Source organism: Rhinolophus sinicus, linkage group LG02 (assembly GCF_036562045.2).
Source record: "Rhinolophus sinicus isolate RSC01 linkage group LG02, ASM3656204v1, whole genome shotgun sequence".
NCBI classification, from domain to species: domain Eukaryota; kingdom Metazoa; phylum Chordata; class Mammalia; order Chiroptera; family Rhinolophidae; genus Rhinolophus; species Rhinolophus sinicus.
The window spans coordinates 7,028,479-7,037,783 of record NC_133752.1 but is presented as its reverse complement, the minus strand read 5'-3'; the positions used below and the strand labels follow the sequence as shown (position 1 = coordinate 7,037,783).

General features: G+C 41.5%; 1 long non-coding RNA gene across 2 annotated transcripts in view; it reads left to right on the top strand.

Moving 5' to 3' along the window:
* Positions 1 to 574: 574 nt before the first annotated feature.
* LOC141568229 (uncharacterized) overlaps positions 575 to 9,305 on the top strand; it is a 298,088-nt gene continuing 289,357 nt past the window's right edge. For both annotated transcript variants that reach the window (XR_012491299.1, XR_012491298.1), the window contains exon 1: positions 575 to 700. This is a non-coding gene — a long non-coding RNA (uncharacterized LOC141568229). The remainder of the gene's footprint in view (positions 701 to 9,305) is intronic.

The following is a 9,305-nucleotide window of genomic DNA, read 5'->3' as shown; positions in this document are numbered from 1 at the left end:
AGAGCTACAAAGTGATCCACAGTTTTTGCTGCCTGTGCTAAACCTGGAGGTGTGGGCGATGCCACACTATGAACTGAGGATATCTATCTCCAGCACCAGGCCTGGGGTAGCTCTGCAAAAATATAGGACACCCCTAAGCCTGCTGCCACCTGTTAGCTGCCTTAAGTTTCAGCCACTGATAAAACCTCGTGGCACATGCAAGCTGGGTGAGGCAGGTCCTAAGAGAGTCACTAGAGTGGGAAAAGTTGAGTTCACCAGGTTAATGTAGATTCTGGTTTGGTGCCAGTGCTGAGCCTGGAGTGACTCAGCAAAAGTCTCAGCACATGGAGGCCAGTTGCCAGCCACCTGGGGCCTGCCGACCCCAATAGGTTTCTAAGAAATAGTACAATGTGGGTGGGTTGGGGCTGCTGGAGAGAAAGTGCCTCTAGTGCTGGGTGAGTTGGGTAGGGTGGGGTCCCAGTGAGTCAACAGGGTGGAGCAGTGGAGCTCATCAGGCCAATCAGATTCAGGTTTGGCCATGTAGGGGCGGGCTTAACCCAGAAAGATGCCGTCTGTCTGCCAGCTGCAAAGAAGGAGGACTTCTCACAGAGAAAATGCTGACTGTCTTCCAGTTCCCCTCTCCTGTAGCCACACACCTCCGTCTGCACCCCCGCATGCCTCCGACACTTCTGGAGTAACTGTCCCTCCACTGGAGCCCAAGGTGAGTGTCTGTGAGCGAGTGAGTCTGTGCGCTGGCCATTTAAGAGATCGTCTGGGTTTCCTGCTGCCTTTCATGCACCCAGACGGTCAGAATCCCCACTGTTTTTCACAGCCAGATGTTGTGGGGTTCCTCTTCTTGGCACCAATACTCCAGGCTGATGTGGGGCTGGGGTCACTCGTTTCTCTTGGGGGAGCCTCCATGGCTGAGAGATCCCTCCTGATTCTCGACCACCACTCGGAGGTTTGAGGTCTGTTCCACGTCTCCACTCCTCCTACCAGTCTTGAGGTAGCTTCTTTAAATTTTTAGTTATAGGACTTCTGTTTGGCTAGACTTCAGATGGTTCTCCAGGTTGGTTGTTTTATAATTTAGTTGTAAGTTTATTGTGTTTATGGAAGGATGCAGACATGGTGTTTATCTACTCTGCTATCTTGGATCCTCCTCATTTATTCTTTTATTCCCTTAATCATCCAGCATCAATCTTTGTGGAATATCTGCTATGTGTCAGACACTGTGCTAGGCAAGAGGGCATGCCAAAATGAATTCTGTGGGTCCCCTGCACTGTAGGAGTTAACTGACTCCTGGGGAAACAGACACGTATAGAGATAATTACAGTACAAAAAGGGGTAGAGCACCATGAAAAAAAATGAAAGTGGGAGACACACAAAGCTTGCCATCTTCAATCTTATAAAGCGATGGTTTTGCAGAGAATGCCATTTAGCCAATTTTAGCTTTTTACTTATATACCTACACTGAAGGACAGGAACAAAGCATTGACTCCAAAAATTTTGAAAAGTATTTTCTCTTTGACATCACTTCTCTGTGTATTACCCCAGATTTGTTAGGCCTTAGATTCAGGGTCTACTGGCACATACGTGGTGATACACTTGCCGACCTGTAGATGGCAGACTTCGCTCATTGTTCTGATGCGTTTCACCCACACCTGTTGGATGAGGCATTATAAACGTTGGGCCACAGCCTTCTAACCCTCCGCCTAGCGTTGCTCCTCAAATGTAGAGCTAGTATTTCTTCACTTGGTCCACCTTAAAACTTTGCGATACAACACATTCCTCATGGGAGGGATTCTTAATGCTCCTTGGCATTTTGTGAGCACAGCTCATAAGTGACTGTGTGGGCAGGTCTTCAGCTGGAAAGATTTTTGATCTTCATATGTAAAAAAGGAATTATTTAAGGAAAAGTCAATAGTGTAGAAAAATCAGGTAAATTACAATTAAAAACAGAGGCCACTGGCCCTGAATGATAAACATGACTGTTAAGCACAGATGCCCCGACCCCCTTTCCTTCTCTGAGGTTGTGGCACTTTGTTAGCACTTTGGCCCCTGTGGCTGGAATTATTCAATAAAACAAGCATTTATTGACTTTTGTTCTATTTGCAAGATACTACATTTGGTGGTAAAGGAACATATCACTGAATAGGCATAAAACTTGGCCTGGAAACTCATCATTTTGGGAAGGGAACTAATAAAAGTGCATCTAGAATGTTACATCAGAAATGCCAGCAAGGTGCGAGAGGAGTGGAGGGTAGAGGATATTAAACTCAATATCAGTGGGTAGAATATTTATGTAAACCATGGAATTAGAATTAGCTGTGGGGATTATACACAGGAACTACGCAGGCAGCTCTGAGGGGAAATCACGCCCTGCATTTGGATCAGTTTGGACAAAATCATATTTTGCAACCTTCTTGGAATCAAAAACTGTGCCTTTTCCCCCTTTCCCTCCCATTTTATGTAAAACATAAAGAAATGACTGTGATATTCAATGAAATTGAAATTTAGATTTTTCTGGCCAACAAATCCGTATAATCCCAAAGTAAATGAGTCTATCTTCTGTGCAAGTTATTGTATATCTTCAAATAATTGTCTACACCTGCCACATTAAAATATACTTATTTGTCAACATTATATTGTTTAATATGTGCTTAATATAAAAAATGCAAAATTCAGGACAAAGTAATTAGAGAGTAATAAAAATAAACTGTAATCCTACCTCCCTGATAAAGCTATTTCTAATATTTCAGTGTTAAACAAATCTTAATTATTAAATAAACATTCTAATAGGATGATGTCTGCACATATTAAAAGCTACTAAGATCAGACTAAAACTATTGACATATAAAGCCAGTCATGAACACGATGTTTTTCTGCTTTGTTAAAAATTATAACCAATTGATGAAGGTGATTTCCATTCTAAAACTAGAAAAAAACATTTCATGTATATATATAAAATATATATACTCCCCGTTAGGTCTCAGCTTTGGGCTTTGTATCTAAAAGATTTTGGTTTAAGTCAAAGATAAAATTTACTGGAATGTTGCTTCTCTTTCTGAGACTTGATTTCCTTTTCTGTAAAGTGATGTCACAATATCTATTCTCATTTGTGAGGCTTATGAGAAGTCGTGTGTTGGACCTGGGACATGGCCCGTGCTTATGAAGTAGTATGCTATTCCTCCTAACTTCTTATGTCGAGTAAATTCCTTTTCCATTGCCCACGGAGAATCTCCGAGAAGGTTGTAAACCTCACTCACTGCAGGATTTGCCAGCTTTTGGAGCTATTGACATTTGGGTTTGGATAAATATTTGTTATGGGGGCTGGAAGATGCTGTAGGATGTTTATCAGCATCTCTGTCCTCTGTCCAAGAGACACTAGTGGCAGCTTCCCCCACTGTGGCAACCAAAAATGTCTTCACATATTGCCAAATGTGTCCTGGAGGAACAGAATCACCCCTGATTGAGAATCACAGCCCTAGTGCCTTAAAGAATGCTTGCTCAGCTGACTTAGATGGATTAGCTCTGATTAGCTCTCTAATAAACTCATGCTGTGTCCTAGGGGCTGCACAGCTGTAACTCTGGTTGAGAGTCCGTAAGCCTGCTTTACTAAGTGTCAACAGACACTGCAACCCTTTAGCGCCCTTCCCTGTATCACCTATGTCCCTCTGCAGAGACACTAGTACGTGTCTTAGCATCTTTCTTTCCAGACAGCTCATGGGATCTGTAACCATCTACGCCGCCATAGGTCCACATCTAGCTTGCCTTGGGTGAATGCTTCACTCATTGAATCACAGTCTCCCCAGCTGCATGCGCAACCTATTCAAGCTTCCGCCTGGGGTCCAGTTTATGGTCTGGTTTCTCACTGGCCCTGCCCTCAGCCCCAAGCCACTCGCCTGAAACTGGCATCTGTCCTAGTTTGGAGTCCTCTTAACCACCCAGGAATTGAGTCACAGGCATCTATATTCTCAGTGCCTAATGTAGAAACTATAAGCATAACATTCTTGGGTGGAAGACTCAAAAGTATTTGAATATGATCATGGTGGCTATCTCTATGAAACAACAAGTAGATCGCATCGAGATTTGGGGTATACCATAGTATTCATACTTGTTTTCTGCTCTTATTTTCTATCCCAATTATTTTTGTCTGCCATTTTATGTTTTTACAGAGTGTGCACAATTGTGACTTATATCTCTTCATTTACGAGTATTTAGGTGACTTTAAACACATTTGACAGTTCCGTCAGTTTTCTTGCTGTAAAAGCTCTGCTTGCGTGCCAGGGCGGGAGGCTCTGCACAGCTCCGAACCACCCTTTCTCTTTTCTTCTGACACTGCTATGACTTTCATGCCTGGCTAGACTTTCAGTTGAAAACAGGCTGACCGCTGAGAAACACCTCATCACTGTCTCCCTGAAATTATAGATCCCCTCCCACCAAGAGCTCCCTATTTTAGTATTTTAGTACCCGCCCATTCTATTGGGTATCCTTGGATACCAAATTCAGTTCAAATAAAGCCAAAAGTACCACTGTACTATATATTGAACTTTTGGAATAGCTTCTGCTCCAGATGACCTTGACCTTTTTTCTTTAGCCATATTTCAGGTTTCTATCGATTCCATCTTTATTTTCTCTCCCATGAGTTGTAGACACTAGCGTTAATGAAGATTTCTTAAGAAGGAGCATCTCAGACAAAGGCTTGCATCATCTAGTTTATTTTGGGAAGTAACCCAAAGGGATAGGATGGGGGCATAGGGAAAATGAAACAGAGAAGAAAGGGAAGAATATCCTGGAGTGTGTTATTGGTTGGGATGGTCAGTGATGTGGATCTCTTGGGCTAAATTCTGTTGGAAATCTTTGGAGCTATGTGGCATGATCCTGCATCCTGTCCTGCAATCTGAGGGACAGGAGAGGATTGTATTTATCCACGGGCTCCAAGCTCCCCTTGGTCAAGAGTTTCCCCATAGAGTATTCACTCCATTGTAATTCTAAGTTTTTCCACATGTCAAAATGGCTTACCTGATTGTCACAAGTGACTCATGTAGTGCTTGAGATGTGTAGTACAAAAGAGGGAAATACTGTAAGATTATACCTACTGGCAATTGATCACCATAGCGATGGCTGGAATAAACATGTGAATGGAGAGGATATAAGGTGAGGCCCACAAACTACCTAATATACCCAGTATGTTCAAATTCTTGCAGGTGATGAGGTCATGGGCCATTGGGCAAGAGCCACTTTTTATTATCAGTGCCAGTACTCTCTTACTAGGAAGACTGGCCTTTAGTTTCCTGGGCAACTCGAGAGAAGACGGGGCTCCATCTGATAAGCAGTAACTCATAAAATGTGTTACCCAGATGAAGCCAGCGTTGGAGAAGAAAGATGGAATCTCATGACTTCAAATGGGCATATGCTTACCCACGACTCAAACATAGTAAGTCCCTTGCCCCTGTACTGGCTTTGTGTTCTTCTCTCCATCTGAGCCCTCTTCCATCTCAATGTGGGAATCACCCATATTCTATGTGGGAAAATTATCAAAAGAGAAAGGCTAAATCAGTTTGCTACCATTATCTTTACCCTTTGTCCTGTTAATTGTCATATATATATATAATGGACATAGGATCTGGATGCTTTCATGTCCAGATGAAAACCAATACTCTAAATCCCACAAGTGAACTCTTACGGGAAAGGTGGCTTTAAGCAGTTTCAAACTGATGCTGGAGGCCTCACTGAGTGGTTCTACTTAGTAGATAAGGAAAATTAGATGTTGAACTAACATTAATCAATCATGGGATATCTATTATTTCAGCACTGTCCCTAAATCACTGTGTCTCCTAACACATGTCAGCATTTGACATTCTCTTCCACTTCCTGTATAAACTTTTAGATGAACATTTCCTCAAATAATTTTATATTGAAATAATCCATTGTGAATGTTTGTATGTGTATAGATGCATTTGCACTTGTGTGTGTGTGTGTGTGTGTGTGTGTGTGTGTGTGTGTGTGTGTGAGATGGAGGGAATGTGGAACTTACAAGTTACAGGGTATAATTAAAGAAGAATCATCTTAAGTTGGGTTTTCCCAATAGTAGAGTATGAGAGAGATTTGAATGCAAGTAGCTTATTGGATAATCCCAGGAAACACTGGTAGAGAGCAGGGAAATAATACGGAGTATAAGAAAGTTGTATTATTTTAGCTCCTTTGAGAAGCAGACACCCAGACAGAATATGTGTAAGGATTTTTATTGGGGGACAACATTGTGTAAATTGGAAGTGGGGGAATCTAGGAGAAGCTGGAGAGCAGTCAGACTGCAGTAGAGATCTCATCCTTTGTGAAGGAGAGGGGGAAGGAGGAAGGCTGAGTGAGAGCATCTTAGACGGCTGAGGAAAGTTTGCTTAAGACCCACAGGGAGACTTTGAGCCCTAGTTGGGTATCAGAGATGCTGCATATGCTTCAGTGTCTCCGTCTCTCTCAGTCATTGGCTGGTTTCAGTCCATGGGAAGCATGGTTTTGGTAGAAATGCGGTGTTGGATTCAAGCACAAAGCTCTCAGTCAATTACTTCCCTGCAGTTAGAGATCTGACAGATGTGTTCTCAAAGCCATCACAGAAGCCGATGTAAGGTGCATGAAAGAGTGTATTACTGACACGGGCATTAGGGCTCAATCTTGCTCTGGACCTCTGGTGGCTGTGGAGAACAGACCCCAAAGTTGTCCTACCTGGGGGATGAGGAAGCTGAGATATTCACCAGGTGCCATCGGGAATTACCTGAGGACTGCTCCTGAGAGCATCAAACACCTGGCCCCACTGGCTTGCCCCATGCTCAGCAAGAGAAAGCCCCCAGGCAGGGAAGCAGATGCTTGAGCAGAAGGCCATTGGCACACATGATGGGATGGAGCATACCAAGGGGAAATGGCAGAGCACCAACAGAATCTGTTACAGTGAGCTAAGGAAAGAGAGAAGCAAATTCCCCTGAATGCTAATTATTTCTTCTTCAGACTCTGTAGGTTTCCCAAGATTTGAAGATAGTCAAGTAGCATTTTCTCTCTGTTTATGATTTCCCTCTGAGACTATCATTGCTTTAAGCAAATGTATTCATGTGAAGAATCGTTTTTCTCCATGTCTGAGCCTGTAATAAATGTCAATCTTTTTATGGCAACTGCAGCTAATGCTGCAGACCTACCATTACTGAAATTGAAATTACATATGTTAGAACCCCAGATCAATTTATTGCAAGGGACATCCAAGATCACTATGGACAGGCAATGAAATCTCTCCGCTTCTCTGGCTCTGAGACACTTTCTGGAAAGTAAAGATGGGATTTTCTGCTGTTTTCCTTTTCCTTCTCAGCTCTTGGATGAAACACATAACACAAATAAAATAGTTAGCCTATTAACTCCCCTCTAATCTGGCATCCTCTCTAAAACACTTAGTAAAACCATGTACTCAGGAAACAAAGTGTGGCATCTTTAAAGTTTACTTAGTGGAGATTTTAAGCTGTTTAATAAATAGCTCTTACCTTTACCTAGGAATCATAAGCTGCTAGAGCAGAAAGTAAACTCAGGTAACAATCACAGATGGTGCTTCATTTTACAGGTGAGAAAATGAATGTCAGAAAAGGGACGTGATATCCCTAAAGCCATGTATATAGTTGGTGGCAGAGCTAACCAGACTTAAGACTGCTTTACACCCAGTCTAATACTTTTCAATAGAATTTAATAATTGCAAATTTAATAATAAAGTAAGAAGAAAAATAGTACTTATTATGTTCTAAGTCTTGGTATAAGACTTGTTGTGTATTGTCTCATATCAAGAATCCTTTAAGCGGATAATGGAGACTTTGGGATGCACTGCAGTAATCTGGTTAAGAGCAGAGGGCCTCTGGTATCAGTAATGCTTGGGTTCAAGTTCTGGCTTCAACGTACTCGTCTGTTACCTGCATGACTCTGAGTGAGATCTCTGTGCCTGCTTTTTCTTCTTGATAAGTGATAACACCTATCTCAGTAGTGTGAACAGAATTGCATGAAATTATATGAGCAGCATCCTCAGGTAGGGTTGGACCATAGTGAGTACTCAATAATCGTGAGCAATTACAATGCTATCTTCATAAAAGCTCTTTAAGGCAGGTTTTATTATCCCTTTTGTACAGATGAAGAAACAGAAATGTATCAAGTTGTCTCAGAAGCAAGTGGAAGAGCAACACTTCAAAGTCAAGAGTAGCTTTAACTTGCTGAGTTTTACTGCCTTGCTTCTCTTCAATGGCAGATACTCATGCAATGACGATAGTATCAACTATTTAATTTCAAATGTGTTTCTCATCCCATTTGGCAAATCACATCCCTCTTAGATTCAATTTCTCGGTTACCCTGGGTCTCACGATTTTCCTTGAAGTGCCCAGGGCTGTTCTCATCACGTACTCACTCTTCCATGAATTGGTCATGGTCATGGAACAAGGGCAATATTGCTAATTTTCAGAAAGAAAAATTCATCTGGAATTCCTCAAATCTCCACCTAATTGACATGAATCCTTATCAAAAATATTTCAGACAGTTTCTTTTTGTTTAGTTTTTGTTTTTTGCCTTTTTACATGCTCTATGAAATGGTCAGTATTAGTTTCTCCTTTGCATCTTGCTTATATAGTATATTTCACATCTCTATAGGTCTCTTAATGCCTGTGGATGTTGCCCCTGCTCATAATTTAAAGAAAGATATTGGGAACATGTACACAGATCTATAATGAGACAAACATCAGTTGAGTAGGACAACATTTACACTATGAAATGGGACATAACTAAATGTAACTTGTAGTATTGAGTTTTAAAGATTAGAGCTAAAAATTGTTGAGCATCAGTGCTGTGCCTGAAACAAAGTATATTAACTTCCCTAAGAACATGGAACAGAGGGAAATGAAGCTGTAAGGCAACATATATATAAAAGACAGAGCATAGACAAGCAGAATTATCTGGCTCACAATATGGTTCCTGGGATGATTAGATACCAGACGAACATTTCTGAATAGATTAATAAACTTACAAAATGATGGTTCATTAAGAATGGAGTTGGGCATGCCTAGTATTACTCACTAAAAAAGAAGAATTAAAGGAGTTTATCTTGGCAATATCCAATCATTCAGTTGGATATGTTAGGCTAATTGCCCTTGACCAGGAGATTCTTCTCATAGCTCTTGTTTCTATGCTTACCAAAGGGCATTAAGGAGTTAGAGCATCTATGACAAAGACATTGATTGTTTTCACTTCCTATGACAATGATTTCTCATGGCTACTTGATAATGGTTTCTGGTTGTTCATTGGCTATGGAGGAAGAA